This window comes from Schistocerca nitens, chromosome 4 (assembly GCF_023898315.1).
Source record: "Schistocerca nitens isolate TAMUIC-IGC-003100 chromosome 4, iqSchNite1.1, whole genome shotgun sequence".
In the NCBI taxonomy this organism is placed as follows: Eukaryota; Metazoa; Arthropoda; class Insecta; order Orthoptera; family Acrididae; genus Schistocerca; species Schistocerca nitens.
This window is the reverse complement of record NC_064617.1, coordinates 379,542,248-379,558,923: the sequence shown is the minus strand read 5'-3', so window position 1 is coordinate 379,558,923 and position 16,676 is coordinate 379,542,248. Positions and strand designations below refer to the sequence as shown.

The 16,676-nt window shown below is 43.2% G+C and overlaps 1 protein-coding gene across 4 annotated transcripts in view; it reads left to right on the top strand.

Moving 5' to 3' along the window:
• LOC126253116 (F-box/LRR-repeat protein 2) overlaps positions 1-16,676 on the top strand; it is a 719,590-nt gene that overhangs the window by 640,895 nt on the left and 62,019 nt on the right. The gene's annotated exons all lie outside the window — the stretch shown is intronic.

Here is a 16,676-nt window from a genome sequence, read left to right as displayed (position 1 = left end):
TACTGATTTCTCAGGATCTAAGTACCCAAACTACGTGAAAATGTAATCACATGCCAGGTGTAGTATAATATATTTGTCCAATGAATACCCGTATATCATCTGCATTTCTTCTTGGTGTAGCAATTTTAATGACCTGTAGTGTAATTTTTTGTATACGAAAAATAGATGAGAGGGTAACTTGCCCTCTCTCAAGCTACCGACTACCGGCTATTGATGCAGCATCACTTTAGACATTGCAGCCTGTAACGTAATGTAGGAATCAAATCGGAGCGGAATGTGGCACAAATGCCACAACCCTGTATAATAAATCTGAAATCTTCCAATTTCCCCAGATCTCTTCATATGTATCATAAACAGATGACAACAGAATGAACATGTAACATGAACATTCCACATTTTAGATCTGCGTATTCGTTGTGTTGTGCTAACTTGTTTTGCTTCAAGTTAAAATTCCTCTCCAAACTATCGACTTGTGGATCAACGATTACAACTTTTTTCCTGGACTCATCAATAGTAGAGATAATATCTTAGTGTACCTTGCCTTACTCTCCATCAGAAGATGAATGGGACACGCACTAGCAAAGTCAGTTATTACATTTGCTACGTCAGTTTTTTGGGTCGTGTGAATTTATAAGGAAAAGATAAAACTCGTCGAATAAATCTGCAATGGCGAATGAAGTACTGATGTCAAAGGCTAAAAGCTTCAAATACAAGATTCACATTGTAATTAACCGCGAGAAAATGATCTTGCAAATGTATGTCATGCAATGTTCTGCTAGTTTCACGACAGGTGGACTGCAATCGACCTTTCAGACACTGATGCTTGACTTAAAATCCCCTATGAAATATTCCCGATAGGGAATCCTCATGCCCCACTGCCAGTTTGCCTGAGGTTTGGCCGCTCTTCCTATAGAATGCAAAAAAGCTGATGTAACTCGAACTAATATGCATACTACACTTTTCCCACTCTGACACACACAGTCAGTTAGTTAGATACGTATTCCATAGATCACGAAAGTTGCGTCTTAGTTCTGGATCAGAGTCAAGGTGCATGAGTGCAATGCTCATTATAAATGAAATCTTTGATCATAAAAACAAGCGACTGCAGTCCTCGCTCTTTTCTCTGAATTCTTAATTCATGGTGTTCCAAGAGGAATGGTCAGTATTTAGGGGTATGACAGGAACGGCCAATAGAAGCAAAAAATTCTAGTAAACATGGGCTCTAAAATGCATACCGCAAGAGCTGTAAGCACTTGTTCGAAAATTAGGTGCCTTTCACTGTAAAGAAGATAAATAAGTGCACGTAACTGTTAAGGTAGTCACTTTAGAGTCCCTGTATTAAACAGACTTTTTTTGTTTTGGTCCATTCTATCACTTCAGAAAATATGTACAGCAAAGAGCTTGCAGCAGAACAGATTCGTTTCACAGTATCGAAGATAAAGAAGTGCTCATAGCTCTTAAGGTATGCTTTTTAGAGACCATGCTTACTAGATTTGTTTCTTCGTATGATTGTTCCTGCCATATCCCTCGACATCGACCATTGACTATTCCTCCTGGAACACCGTATAATTTATCGTTGAGATGGCCACTGTGCGCAGCGCTAACGATGCTACAGTGAGGACAAGAGATAAGCCGGCACCCGCTTATATTTTATTACTAGTGGGTCACCTGGCCATGGAAAAGTTGTAGGACAATGTAAAGGATCTCCGGATCTGTGCCAAGACTGAGATTAACAAGCATTTATTTACTGTAATCACTGACGAAAATCGCCAATAAAAATGGACAGAGAACAAAATGACGCTAACAGTGTGATGAGGTATCAAAAGTGTGGAAAACTGTATGGGGAAAGCGCAACAAGATCTGCTTGTCTAGACAACTTGTGAAATGAGAGTTAACTATACATCGAGATGCCACAAATTATAACCAAATTTATCAGCACAAGTTGCTCACAAAAGTAAGCAAGCGACGAGCTGCGCAGTATATGGATCGCAGTACCGCAACTGTGACATTTAACTCTTCCCAAAAATCAGAAAACCGTGCACCCATTAGCAGCAAACCCAACCAGTAGATGAGTAATGCTCATAGCAGGTGGAGACAGAATGACCACGAAACATAGACCTCCCTCCAAAACTCTCTACTTAGAAAAAAAGAAAAAAAAGAAAAAAGGGACTACTCAGTGTTGTTGTCAATGTGATAGAAGAGAATATCGCTTATTTCATGAAAAAATGTTGGAACGCTGCATAAACTTTACACTCTTGGCGTTCAAAACGTTGTTGTTGTTGTGGTCTTCAGTCCAGAGACTGGTTTGATGCAACTCTCCATAGTACTCTATCCTGTGCAAGCTGCTTCATCTCCCAGTACCTACTGCAGCCTACATCCTTCTGAACCTGCTTAGTGTATTCATCTCTTGGTCTCCCTCTACGATTTTTACCCTCCACGCTGCCCTCCAATACTAAATTGGTGATCCCTTGATGCCTCAGAACATGTCCCACCAACCGATCCCTTCTTCTAGTCAAGTTGTGCCACAAACTCCTCTTCTCCCCAATTCTGTTCAGTACCTCCTCATTAGTTATGTGATCAGCCCATCTAATCTTCAGCATTCTTCTGTAGCACCATATTTCAAAAGCTCCTATTCTCTTCTTGTCCAAACTATTTATCGTCCATGTTTCACTTCCATACATGGCTACACTCCATACAAATACTTTCAGAAACGAATTCCTGACACTTAAATCTATACTCGATGTTAACAAATTTCTCTTCTTCAGAAATGCTTTCCTTGCCATTGCCAGTCTACATTTTGTATCCTCTCTACTTCGACCATCATCGGTTATTTTGCTCCCCAAACAGCAAAACTCCTTTACTACTTTAAGTGTCTCATTTCCTAATCTAATTCCCTTCGACTACATTCCATTATCCTCGTTTTGCTTTTGTTGATGTCCATCTTATATCCTCCTTTCAAGACACTGTCCATTCCGTTCAACTGCTCTTCCCAAGTCCTTTGCTGTCTCTGACAGAATTACAATGTCATCGGCGAACGTTAAAGTTTTTATTTCTTCTCCATGGATTTTAATACCTACTCCGAATTTTTCTTTTGTTTCTTTTAGTGCTTGCTCAATATACAGATTGAATAACATCGGGGAGAGGCTACACCCCTGTCTCACTCCCTTCCCAACCACTGCTTCTCTTTCATGTCCCTCGACTCTTATAACTGCCACCTGGTTTCTGTACAAATTGTAAATAGCCTTTCGCTCCCTGTTAAAAACGTATCTTCACAAAAAAGAGTTTGGTACAGGAATGGAGCACGTCCCATCGATAGGTCGGCTACCTCTCGCCACGCACAGCAGCCGGGACGACTCAATTCAAACGGGTACATAAAATTTTGGAGAGAAAGCAATGTACCTTCAGACGATGGTCGTGTGTCGTCTCGGTGTCTCTCCTTTTGATGTCGGAACAGAATAGGCAAAAAATGTTGTGCTCATTTATTCCCTGGTGATGTCAGTGGCGGGACGTTGCCTTCCACTTATGGCTGGGAGAGACACTGGCTCCACCGATAAAACCATGAAGTAAGTTTCAGCGTTACTTCCGTGAAAACTGCGTAACTGCAAGGGGACCTTCACCCCTCTTAATGAAGTTCATTGACCGCCTCCTGCTGAGAAATAGGACCCAGAGACCACACCGAGAGAACGTATTCCCAGTGAGAATACTGCAAAGCTTTCCTCCTAGCAATTGTGTCCAGCGCACTCTGAATAAAATTAACTACAAAATGATGGCAATAATGAATCAACATTTGTGCAGCGATATGTGATAGAAACGTGACATCAACTCTTCATCCCTCTTTAAAAAATAATAAAAACTCCCCGAATAGCAATCCTTGTTCATCGCCTGATTAAACCATCCTCGAAATTGATTAACTTAAACAATCACCGTAGTCAGAAAAGGTTCCCTAAATGTCATCCATAAGGGTTATTGAAAAAAAGCAAGGCGTGATATTACTTGTTTTATTTGTAATAGTATTATCATCTGAGAACAAATATGGTACCTCAGATTTTTACATAAGTACAATGTCTTAGCAAAATCAAAATATTACGTCGGAAACTCTATTCCTTATAATGTAAATCTGATATTCATGCAATTACCGTTCACCCTGGGTGCACAAGATATTCTTGGTGCTTAACTGACATGATTAATCAAAATTTTTGTGTGTTACGTAATGAAAAATCTGTGTGTAACACGCATATTTCGTGGAGCTGTGTCCACCAATTTCAACTTATGAGACATGATTTCTATAAAAAAAAAAGGGACAATTAGATGTCAAACAGAAATAGACTTCCAGACTGAGATGCCAAAATAACAGTAATAAAATAATTTGTTTGTACGAATGTGTAACAAGGAAGACTAATATCTGGCAAGTTTTTCGTCAAATGGACGTGTTGTGGACCTGACGGCTCATAAGAACTCAACAGCTTACATCATTTAATATAACAGCTAACAAAAAAATGGTTCAAATGGCTCTGAGCACTATGGGACTCAACATCTTAGGTCATAAGTCCCCTAGAAATTAGAACTACTTAAACCTAACTAACCTAAGGACATCACACACACCCATGCCCGAGGCAGGATTCGAACCTGCGACCGTAGCAGTCCCGCGGTAACAGCTAACAACCCCTATGGTACAGGAAGTCTGCTTATTTGTCTTTACTACTAACTGTGAGCAAAAAGACACAAAATAAATGAAGTGATCTCACAATTAAAAATAAAATCTTGTGGCACCTCAATGGGCCAGACGTAATTATTACTTAAAAAGCATGACAGCGAGAGTAGTAAATGTCAGCATCTATCACTTGTTTATACTGAATGCTGAGTGGTAACGAAAAGTTATTTTTAAAATAAATTAATTGTTTTTGTACACCAACCAGTTCTCCACAAAATGGAGTGTTATCGCATGGGGTTCATTTACAGGGCATTATTCAAAATTTTCTTCTTTTGCTATACAGCTCAGAATGTGTAAGGTTAGGCTCGTTTAAAAGCATGAGCAGCTCTGCGGCTTAGAGCTGCCTGATGGCCAGTTTACGTCGGCTCCTGTTTTGTGTCGGCCGACGCGGTGTTGACAAGAGGCGCATGCCAGCGGTTCGTTTGTGGGTTAACACACGGCCGGCCGCTGACCTCCTCTGTACCCGCTGCTTGGGAGGACTTCCCTCACCTCTCTCCACAGCTCGTCAGGTCCAGCAACAGTCGTACGACTCAGTTAGCAAGTTTTGCAATTGTGCACAACACTATCCGGCACACGATAATCCTGCCTTGATGTATCTCAATGATTAAAAGTTAGAATGAATGCGACCATGTAACTAAGGAAAATGTAATATTATAGTTGTTTGGCTTGATCTCTCGATTCAGTTTGTCTACTCACAAATGAAAGCAAATCAAAACATGGTTTCCACTGCAAAAGTTAAGTGCAAATCTTGACATAGTCAGTCTCTTTACTCACATTTTTCTGCCCACGGTTTAACAAACTACTGGTTCTCTACCTTAAATCAGTCTGTGTGATAATCTAAGTGAGACCTGTGCCATCCATAGTAAGTTCAAAGAGAATGTCATGATTAAAATTAGACAGGAAATTCCAGCAACACAGGCTGGTGAACGCACAAAAATGACACAAAGGAAGACAGACTTTATAACATAAGTATGGTCTGGATCGCTCAGCACTCTATTGGCAAAAGATGGCGTCTGACAAATAGTCAAAGCAGCTTGGCAAATACCCCAGGGCGTAATTCGCAACTGGTGGTAAGACAAAAGTCTCACAAAGACGTCGATAATGCACTCACTGATCATGTAGAACAAAAAATTGCTAAATCATTCTCATGCCACACTTAAAAGTGATCTCTGACATCACAGCATGATTCGCTACACCCTTTACAATATTAAACAACTGGCAGAAACTAATGGTTTCCTCAAAGAAAGATACATCACCTCACAACAAAACTTATTACACACGACATGGACAGAAATCCAAAAGAAAATGAAATTAGAATTATACTAATACCTTCAGCTGCTAACGGGCGTTAATATATATCAACAGGGACAGGTGAAAGTGTGTGCCCCGACCGGTACTCGAACCCGGGGTCTCTTGCTTACATGGCAGACGGTCTATCCATCTGAGCCACCGAGGGCACAGATGATAGCGCGACTACAGCGACTATCTCGCGCACGCCTCCGCGAGACTCACATTCTAACCTTGTATGTCCACACACTACATTCGTAGTGTCCCACCCCAACACACTCATTACTCATGGAAGACACTCTTACCAAGTCCCATAAGTGTTCGGGGAATATGTGTGCATCCGCACAGAAGAAGAAGGTCATGGCCGGTGTTTCCAGAACTACATACTTATATGGATATGGTGTCTGTTCTTTCGGACATGTCGCAACTGTTATTGACTGTAGCTGCACTTCATTACCTGGAAATGGAAATGAGCGTACGGCATTGTGGGCCGGGAGTCCCCCATTCGGGGAAGTTCGGCCGCCGAGGGCAAGTACTTATTGCATTCGACGCCGCATTGGGCGACTTTCGCGTCGGAGATGGGGATGAAATGATGATGAGGACAACACAACACCCAGTCCCTGAGCGGAGAAAAGCTCCTGCCCCAGCGAGGAATCGAACCCGGGTCCCTTGGCGTGGTATTCTGCCACGCCGCCCACTCAGCTAACGGGGTGCGGACACTTCATTACCTAAAATATTTGCAAAACAGCTCATGCAACTTGGGATCATTGCGCCATGGGATTTTGAGATTGGCCATTGTGGACATACTGATGCTCACGATTAACAATAAAATATTTTGGCAAGAAGCATCATTATTATACCCCTGATTTTTCCCTGCACAAAGACACAACTGTAGAAACCTGAAGAGTTATGTAAGGATGTTATAAAAATTTATTGCTAAACACAAACAAGAACTTTACCAGTTTTAATATCTATGACAGGACACATTGGTACATCAGTGTTGCCCATCTCGGCCAACAGGTCATCTGTAGCCTTGTCATACTTTAGCACAGAGATAGACTTGGCCCCCAGTTACCTTCATTATCTGCGAAATGCAGGAATGCCAAGATTTTGGGCCGCGAGCCGTGACTGGGCAGGAGTGCCGTAACGCTCGGCCTCGCTGCACATTTCCCCCACCGCCGCGCCACACTGTCTCACCGTGAGGTGGGGGAAGAGAGGAAACTGCAAATGCGCCGCATTTATATGGCACTGCAGCCGCACTGCGTACGACTTGGTTTTGTATTTCACATTTCGCAACAATATAGATCACAAACAAAACAAATTTTCAGTATTTTTGGGAGCGCTGAGGACATAATATACTTCTGATCTGGTACAGACAGACAGCAGAGGACAGACACAGACAATTTCATAGATTTTAGCCATGTAATAATGATTTATTTAGTTTCATAATCGAAAAAAGATCTTTCGCACAAATACGTCGCTCAAAATTTTGTAGCACTTTTGCAATCTCGTTATGGAGACGTGGAAACTCTACCTGAGTAAAATAATATAGATCCCCTTCACAGGTTTAACGTAAAAGTACTTGTCATTAAAACGGGAATTACCTTGCAGGTCAGTCAGTTGCAACTGCACATGCACAGGGGCGCTTTCAGCTGAAACGGTAAATGGTCTCGAAAACAGCTAGAAAACGGATGCAAGATCGGCAATGACCTCAAAACGTTTAGGAAACTATCCTTGTAATTCTTTCAAAGCCACAATGAATTCATCAAACCTTGAGTTTTCATTAACACCACTGACCTTCGAGAAAAGGCGGTGTTTTTTGTTGGAATGTGTCCCATTCACAATGCGGTTTTCTTTTTAAAGGCATCCGCATCAAATCAAAACCCAGTTGCTTCTCACCCTGTGATGTCTTAATGTGGACAATGAGCGGTCTAAGTCCACCTAAAATGTGTGGTCTGCAATCCATTCCAGATGTTCCAAATTTCGTCCCTACACTCATTTCCCCTTCATAGATTCAACAATAGAGAGTTTAAAACCGAAAAATCGTTCCAGCCTTGCCCCTTTACTTAATCAACGTACTTTGCAGTAGTGTATAAAGTTTCCACACTATTTGTTTAGTTCCATCGAATTCTGTTGCAACTGACAGTGGAATAATGCATGCAACATCAGGAATTTTACTATTTGTACCATCAGTTTCTACACGATCTGCAAGCCCGCAAATTTAGCTCAGAGTACCTGTTGATATCCAGAACAATTAACCCCGCCTGTCGTCGTTGTAATTTTGTGCTCTTTCATTGTCAACTAGATCTTTAATTTCTTTCTGCATGGCATTGTAATATCTTTTTATAGCAAAGTTGAAGTAGCTGTCGCTTCTGCAGTTGAATAATAAAAACTGAGAATTCTCATTCCTCTCCTCTGTCTTTTTCATTCGTTTTTAAAGGCGTGTGATGATAGATTGCTAGACTGCCTCTTTTTCTGCAAACAGCCTCTGGAACTGTGAACGTTCTTCATACAGCGAACAAATAGCAAACAGTAAACACGACAGACACCACGACTCTGCCGTACGCAGAGAGTTGTCCTGACCGAATAACTTCACACCGCAATGCTAAAATAAATGTCGCGCTGTATCGAGTACTTCCGGGAATTAAAGAACAAAATCGAGACGGATGAAGACTTGGCCCTCAACGCAGCCTGTACGCTCAGTCCGCGTGAAGTTTAGCATGCTGTGGGCGGCCCAGATATACAGTCACACTTGTGGCTCCCAGTTCGGATCTGGAACTCGAATTTCTAGTATTTCCACTGCTCCATTTTCCTTTTCTCTCGACTGTCCTACTGTACCGTTTCCCGGGACAGGGTTAACCCTCACAGTGTCTGGATAAATGGTTTCGCAAACTAGGCCTCTTTGTGTGTGTGAAATCTTATGCGACTTAACTGATAAGGTCATCAGTCCCTAAGCTTACACACTACTTAACGTAAATTATACTAAGGACAAACACACACGTCCATGCCCGAGGGAGGAATCGAACCTCCGCCGGGACCAACCGTACAGTCCCTGACTGCAGCGCCTTAAACCGCTCGGCTAATCCCGCGCGGAAACTAGGCCTCTGATTTTGAGGCTGGTTGCTGTTACTGCTGTCCTCTATATTACTGTTCGTGCTCTCAATCCCTCAAGAGACTTTGCACTGGTATCTTTCTGTTACAACACCCGCTCTCTTATCTTCCTGCACGTACTCGTCGAGATCTGTGAGCATTAACTTGAATGACTCTATATCATTCTTGTCAACACGAAGCACGGGTCTCTTATGTTGTGTTCGTATTGTGTCAATGAATAACTGAATCAGCTCGTCATTACTGTGTGGGTGGTCAAGATGTTGATTCTGTTTTAGAATCTCGCCGAAGTACACTGAATACTTTTGAAAACGAGTTGCTGCCAGTGTCGGAGCTTTTGTCATGTTTAGACATACCCTCTTTTGTTCGGCTTCGTGAGTATAGCTTCATGATTTTGCGCTTCAAATTTCGTGAAGGCTGAAGGGTGCCTTGTGACCGGTGATACTTTCGCAATTACATCGCTGTTCATGTGGCTGTTCACGAACCTCAGTTTCCTCCGCATTGCCCAAGAGTTCGGCCGGCTGTCCTTAAACTGCCCATTCCATGATTTTATACGTAGGTCTCTGCTTGTGCTATAAGCCAGGAATTTCCTAAGCGAGAAGAAATGCTTGTCATCAAAGACCTGTTTGTTGATGGACGCAACACCTTATGCTGCACATCATTCTCTCGCACTGGCCCTGTCTTGGATTGAGGCGTGTGTGCCATTAAACTGCAAATTTTCACAACTGCTCCACCCATTAGTGCCTCTCTGCCTGCTCTCTGTTAGGGCTATTAATGACGCCGCTCAGTGTCAATATCGAGTTTGAGGGAAGCAAACTCGCCTGATTCTGTGAGTTGAACTGGTTCTGTAGCTACAGATTCCTCAAAAGCCTCCGCTCTTTGAGATATCGAGAAGTTTGTTTCCTCTACAGTCTGCATCCTCTGAGGAAGTGAGATGTTTGGCTCTGAGCACTGTGGTACTAAACATCTGAGGTCATCAGTCCCGTAGAACTTAGAATTACTTAAACGTAACTAACCAAAGGACATGACACACATCCATGCCCGAGGCGGATTCGAACCTGCGACCGTAGCAGTCGCGCAGTTCCGGGCTGAAGCGCCTAGAACCGCTAGGCCACAGCGGACGGCGTGAGGTGTTTGTTTCCTCGTCTTTCTTCAAATTTGACTCAGTCTGGTCTCCTTACTTTCCACAATTTCTGTTACCTTGCCCAGCTGTTCATCTACTGATGTCAATAGGGAATGACTTTTCTCTCTAAGTCTGTCATCTTTTCCCAAAAATTGTTTCCTATCTGTTTCGGCAGTTTCTCTTTCTGCATTCTCTTTCCTACCACTCTCCCGCTCATCTTTTATAACTACTTCGGATTTGCTACCTCTCACTTCTGCTCTCTTGTCGTCGCTTATACACATTCCTTACCGTGTCGTGTGCCCACAGTACCAGCAGGTGGCATTCAATCTTTTGGTGGGCAGTGCTCGTAATGATTTGCTCATTTGAGGGCTGTAGGACACTGATGACTAAGAAAGATTGTAGAGTTCGTAACAAAAGAGCATCTGCCAAGCAATATTCGTGCTTCGATACCGACGAAATTGTTGGAGTTGGTCCTCCGTGGCCTCCCGTTTTAAATGAAAGTAGACGACGAACGGTGCGAACTGTGGCACGTGTACAATCGACAAAGATGGGTACTAGACTGTAGCTGGTGGCTGCACAAGACACACCTGAGAAATATACTTGTAACGTCAGGGTGACTCTTCAAAAGCTGTGGACTAAACGGAGCCCGTCACTGTGCTACAGGTGCCTCTGTGCTGTTTAAAGGGCGCCGACGTGGAGTGCACGTTGAAGCAATGAGAGAGGAAGCCAGAATGGGCCAACAGCCACCACGAGTAAGTCGTGAGTTTCAAATGGCTCTAAGCACTATGGCACTTAACATCTGAGGTCATCAGTCCCATAGACTTAGAACTACTTAAACCTAACTAACCTAAGGACAGCACACACATCCATGCCCGAGGCAGGATTCGAACCTGCGACCGTAGCGGTCGCGCGGTTCCGGATTGAAGCACCTATAGCCGCTCGGCCAGAACGGCCGGCATGAGTTACAGAAAAGCCTCGCTCAGACAGCTACTACGTGTGGTGTGCAAGTTAGAAGCCGGATGTGTCTTGAGTTATACGCAAAAAGAGACAGGAATATTTTGTGACGTGTGTTCTCTATCTCTGTCCCACAGTACATGCAGTAGCTGTTGTCCCCTGACAGCTGGCAACGTTGGGTATGCGCCACAGGGGTACACTATTTCTGTTTTCAATTCACTTCCGAATGATTTATGTACGGAACACTATCGTTATTTCTTATAAATGTAATATACTCTAAGAAAAAAAAAAAAAAAAAGATGCACCACGAAGGAATTTTCTGAATGAGACAGAAATCGGTAGAAGTGATGTACATGTACAGACAAGTAAATGATTTAAATTTGAAAAAAATTGGATGATTTAATCAAGAGAACAAGCTTCCCAGATTGAACATGACGCAACGCGTTGGTCAACCTCTGGCCCTTAGGCAGGCAGTTATTCAGGTAGACACTAATTGATAGAATTTCTAAATGTCCTCCTTAGAGATACTGTACCAAATTCTGTCCAACTGGCGCGTTAGATCATCAAAATTCCAATCTGGTTGAAGGGCTCTGCCCATAATGCTCCAGATTTTCTCAATTAGGGAGAGATCCGATGACTTTGCCGGCCAAGGTACGGTTCAGCAAACACGAAGACAAGCGGTAGAAACTATCGTATTTGCGGTCGGGGATTATCTTGCTTAAACGTAAGCCCAGGATAGCTTCTCATGAAGTGGAACAAAACGGGGCGTAGAATATCGTTGACGTACCGCTGTCCTGCTTCGGTGTGGAATCTCACTGACAGGAGTAGAATTGTCTTGAGTGATGAGTGCTGCTTCGAGTTGAACTCCGATGACCAGCAAAGACGTATCTGCAGACACGACAGACAGCTGTGGTATACCAACCTGAGTGTCGCGCCCCATACGACCTGACACCGAGGAGTGATGGTCTGTGGTGCCATTTCTTTTCATAGCAGGACCCCTGATTGTCGTCCACGGCGCTCTTACAGCACAGCGATACGTCGACGATGTTCTACGCCCCGTTTTGCTGCCCCTCATGGCAAGCCATCCCAGGATTACAATTCAGCAAGATAATGCACGTCTGCTCACGGAGAGAGTTTCTACCGCTTGTCTTCGTGCTTGGTGAACCGTGCCTTGGCCAACAAAGCGGCCAGATCTCTCCCCAATTGAGAACGTATGGAGCATTTTGTGCAAGGCCCTCCAACCATCTCGAGATTTTGACGACCTAACGCGCCAATTGGACAGAATGTGGCACGAATCCCTCAGGAGGACATCCAACAACTCTGTCAACCAATGCGAAGGCGATTAACTGCTTGCATAATGGCCGGAGGTGGATCAACGCGTTATTGACTTGCTCAGTTTGTGAAGCTCCTTTTCTTGACGAGATCACACATCTATCGATTTCCGCTAGATTCGGATAATTCCATCGTGGTACGCCGTTTTTCTTGTCTTGAGTGTATCTGCTATTTTTACTTTATTTTAGCTTTAATAAAAACTGCAGAGGCAAAACGACGGGCGTCATAAGTGCGATTACCACGGTAATCACTTCCAAATTTTCAGTCTGCATTTCTACGCAAAAATGCAGCAGAATGACTCTATTGACTGGAGTGTCACAGGACACACTGCCCGTTGCTACTGCGCATTGCCCCACCACCTGTTTCCTTAAGCATACTGTAGTTTTGCGCCGCCTTCAGCTACGCTGTTCCAGTCTCACTGGAGATCCGTAGTTACCTTCGCGAGATTTAATCTGTGAGCGAGATGCCAAGGCTAACCCTCTGACGGATGTCTTTGTAGGGAATTTGATCCAGCTCTCCTATGTCTGGTGGAGGAGTTTTCAGGGCTGCACAGTGCTCCAGAAGAGGTGGATCACCAACTTGGGCATCTTTGTCAGGTTAATATCTGACAGGCCCAGGCCCTGGCGCTGACCAGCCAACTTTTGAAGCAGCTGTTCTCGACTAGGCCCACTACACAGCAGCCATCTTCAATGACATTCTCTCAATTGGGAACTATGCGGAAGACTGTAAACAAGCCACGGTAGTGACCGTACCAAAGTTGGGCAAAGGTCTGCTCCTCTCAAGGAGCTACTGACTAATAAGTCACCTTCTGCCGACATCAAACCTTTTCGACAGGCTATATTTGCAGAGTCTGACGCAGAACTTGTATGCTGTACATAGTGGCCCCGAGAGAAGTTCACATTTCAGTCCAGGGACTAGACAATCCTTCAGTTTCGCAGTTGGCACAGGCGGCGATGAACGCGATGGTACGTCAGGAATTCTGCGAAGCCGTTTTCCTAAATGTTTGCCATGCGTTCCGCAACTTGTAGTATGACGGCCTCCTCTTCAAACTTTTTAATCAGCGTCCTCTGTGTCTCATGTGCGTCTTCTCCGGACATACCTTCAAGAAAGGACATTCCACGAAATGGTCGAGTGTAGGATCTCTTTGGACTGCAGCATCAAGAGGGTCGGTAATGGAGCTGAACGTCTACACACGACGACATGCCGATCGCAGGCCACAGCAGTCCGCACTGCATGCAGACGGCACGGGGTCTTCGTACGGAATGTGAATGCCAGCCACATTTTCCGACGCCTCTAAGACACCATTGATCGCACAACTATCTGAATCTGTATTGCAGCCTGGCTTTCAACGCAGACAAAAGTCGAGACGTTATTATCAGTCGTCGTAACTTCCTGGGCAACGTAAAATCCACATTTATGGGAACTCAGTGAGAACAGAATATCATTGTGCTTCACTTCGGCGTCAGATTAGACACTCATTCAACATGGTACCAAGACGTACAGAAACTGCGAGGAAAAGCCTTGGCTCGTCTTAACCCTTTCAGACCTGAATATTTTATGGAGGATAGAAAATTTTCCTTTATGTGGAAAGCTCTCATGTGATTTTTAAAATGATTTTAGATGCAAGACTTATACAAAAATATGTAGCCGTTTACAAAACATACTTTGTACACTAGGGTTCATTTTATGAACAAAAGTAACTAATTACGAAATATTTTCTACTGTAATAATAGTAAAATGACTAGTCAATAATTACCATACAAAATAACAACAGTATTCGATTATATTATGGAGTATAGCGAACCTAGCCACATCCGCGTATCCCGGTGATCACGAGCTGCTGCGAACTGCTACACTGACTTGCTGATATTTTCATACTGATGTCCAACGGTTAGCAGCACTTGTTCATGATGAAAAGGTTGATTGGTTGGTTGATTTGAGGGAGGCAACCAAACAACGAGGTCATGTGGATTAGGGAAGGGAAGGGGGGAGAAGGAAATCGGCCGTGCTCTTTCAAAGGAACCATCGCGACATTTTCGTGAAGCGATTTACGTAAATCACAGAAAACCTACAGCAGGATGGCCGGGCGCGGGTTTGAACCAGCCTTCTTCTTAATGCGAGTCCAGTGTACTAACCACTGTGCCACCTCGCTCGGTGAAAAGGCTGAACATTCAGAAACGTGCACCTCAGGTTTGTATTCGGAAAAAATACTTCTGTTGCCGCTAAGACAAAGTAAAAGTTAATGTACGCAATTGTAGCCAGAGGGTCTGAAAGGGTTAAGCAAGTCTACCCGTTACTGAACCCTGTATCAGTGTTACAGCAACAATGTCTCATCCTGTACAAGTCGCTGCTTCGACTGTTGCTGTATTACGCTGACACAGTGTCGGGGAATGGAGCGGACTCGCACATGAAGCGTGTCCAGGACCATGCCTTGCGACTGGACACCATCTGCCACAGATTACATATTTTTATACTTAAACACAAAATCCGTAGTAGTGCCAATAGCAGATAGACATAGCCTATCTACTGACAAGATAATTATCACCTAAGAATGAAGGAGTTAAAAGGTATGATAATGATAGACAACAAAATGCAATTCACAAAAAAGGAGCTAAAAAATCGAAAGTTTGCGGACTTCAACACAATCTGGGAACACAGAGGGAGACCCTTCAAGGATTACTCCGTCCGACTAAAATTCCCAATGATCAGACTTAGCGCCAAAGTCATGGCTCAAAGTCCAAACCTCCTCGCAGTGTCTCGTGAAGTGACGGCAAGTGACAATGCCGACAGTGATTCGCCTGTCGTAAAGGGAAATTCAGCTCAGCGCGCCCCCGTCACCCCTCCCTCCCCCCAGTGCTATTAAAGAGTACTAGGCTATTTTCTAGTGCTGTGTTTCACTGTTGTCACAGATACGACTGAAGGTAAAAACTGAAAGGAAGCTTCTGTAACATTAGCCCTGAGATTTTTATTGATATTGCGTAATACCTAATGAATTATAATTTAATGGGTTTACATATTATGTTCTTTTGTGCCATTAAATATGTAACAACAATTATTTGTATGAGGATCGTACTATAAACTTAAAATTATAGCTAATAATATGTGATGACCCCTTATCCTAGTAATACGATCGTGTCAAGGGTGCATGTATCGCAAAAAAAGTTTAAAAAAGTATTTGTCACCTCTCTCATTTGCTTTACTCTTATAGAACAACAGCACAGATCTGACAAGTTCAAAATCGCTTTTTCACAATCCGAGGCCACTATCTAAATCTTTATGAACGCACATTTGCACAAGTAGGTCACAGAGTTCACGCTTCTCGATGTGGCTGTCATTTCCAGACTTTCTTTCCTTGATCTGTCAACAGCGAACCGTGCCAGAGCTATTTCGGTAGTCCAAGCAACGGAGACGGACGAGAATTGGAGCAATGTGTGCAGGCGCTTGATATCAGCACAAGTCCACAGAAAATCGCGCCTGCTAAATAGATGTTTAGCAGAGCTAATTTGTGCTCCGATGAGATCTGTGTTCAACTCGCCGCCACACTTAGTTCTGCGATCTGTGTAAATCTCTTGAGAGTGGTGTCAGCAAGGCCTATCGTGTGCGACTCTTTATTCTTGTCCGTATGAGTTTAACTCCAACTCTGATATCTCAGATGTAGAGACACCTTTTAAGGTAAGGATGAAAGATTAGGAGCGTGTAAATTAATTTTAATTAACTGAAATTAATAATAAATAAAATTAAATTAATCGAAAACGGAGTAACAAGGACTAGGCTAGAGAACAGAATCAAACATGAATTCTTTTAAGGAAATCACGATAAACTTAAAAATCAGAAGCCATTAAAAGTGTACACAGGACCAAAGCCAACACTCTACGCGACTTCTCAGAATCTCTGTTCTTTTTGCGAACTCTTTTTTTATATCTTAAAAGTTTTAGATAAGCTATATATTCAATAAACTGTTCAGTATCTGTGGAAAATGTTAGAAAATTTTTTAGCGCAGTTCTAAGGTGTTGTCAGCCCATTTTAATATCAGTTCACGTTCCTAGTCAGTTAAGAAATTCTGTAAGTGCCTAAAATCGCCACAACATAGAATCTCTCAGGATCTGTAACCGATTGCTACAAGTTTGAACATACGTGCTTGGTTTAACAATGCATTGGAAT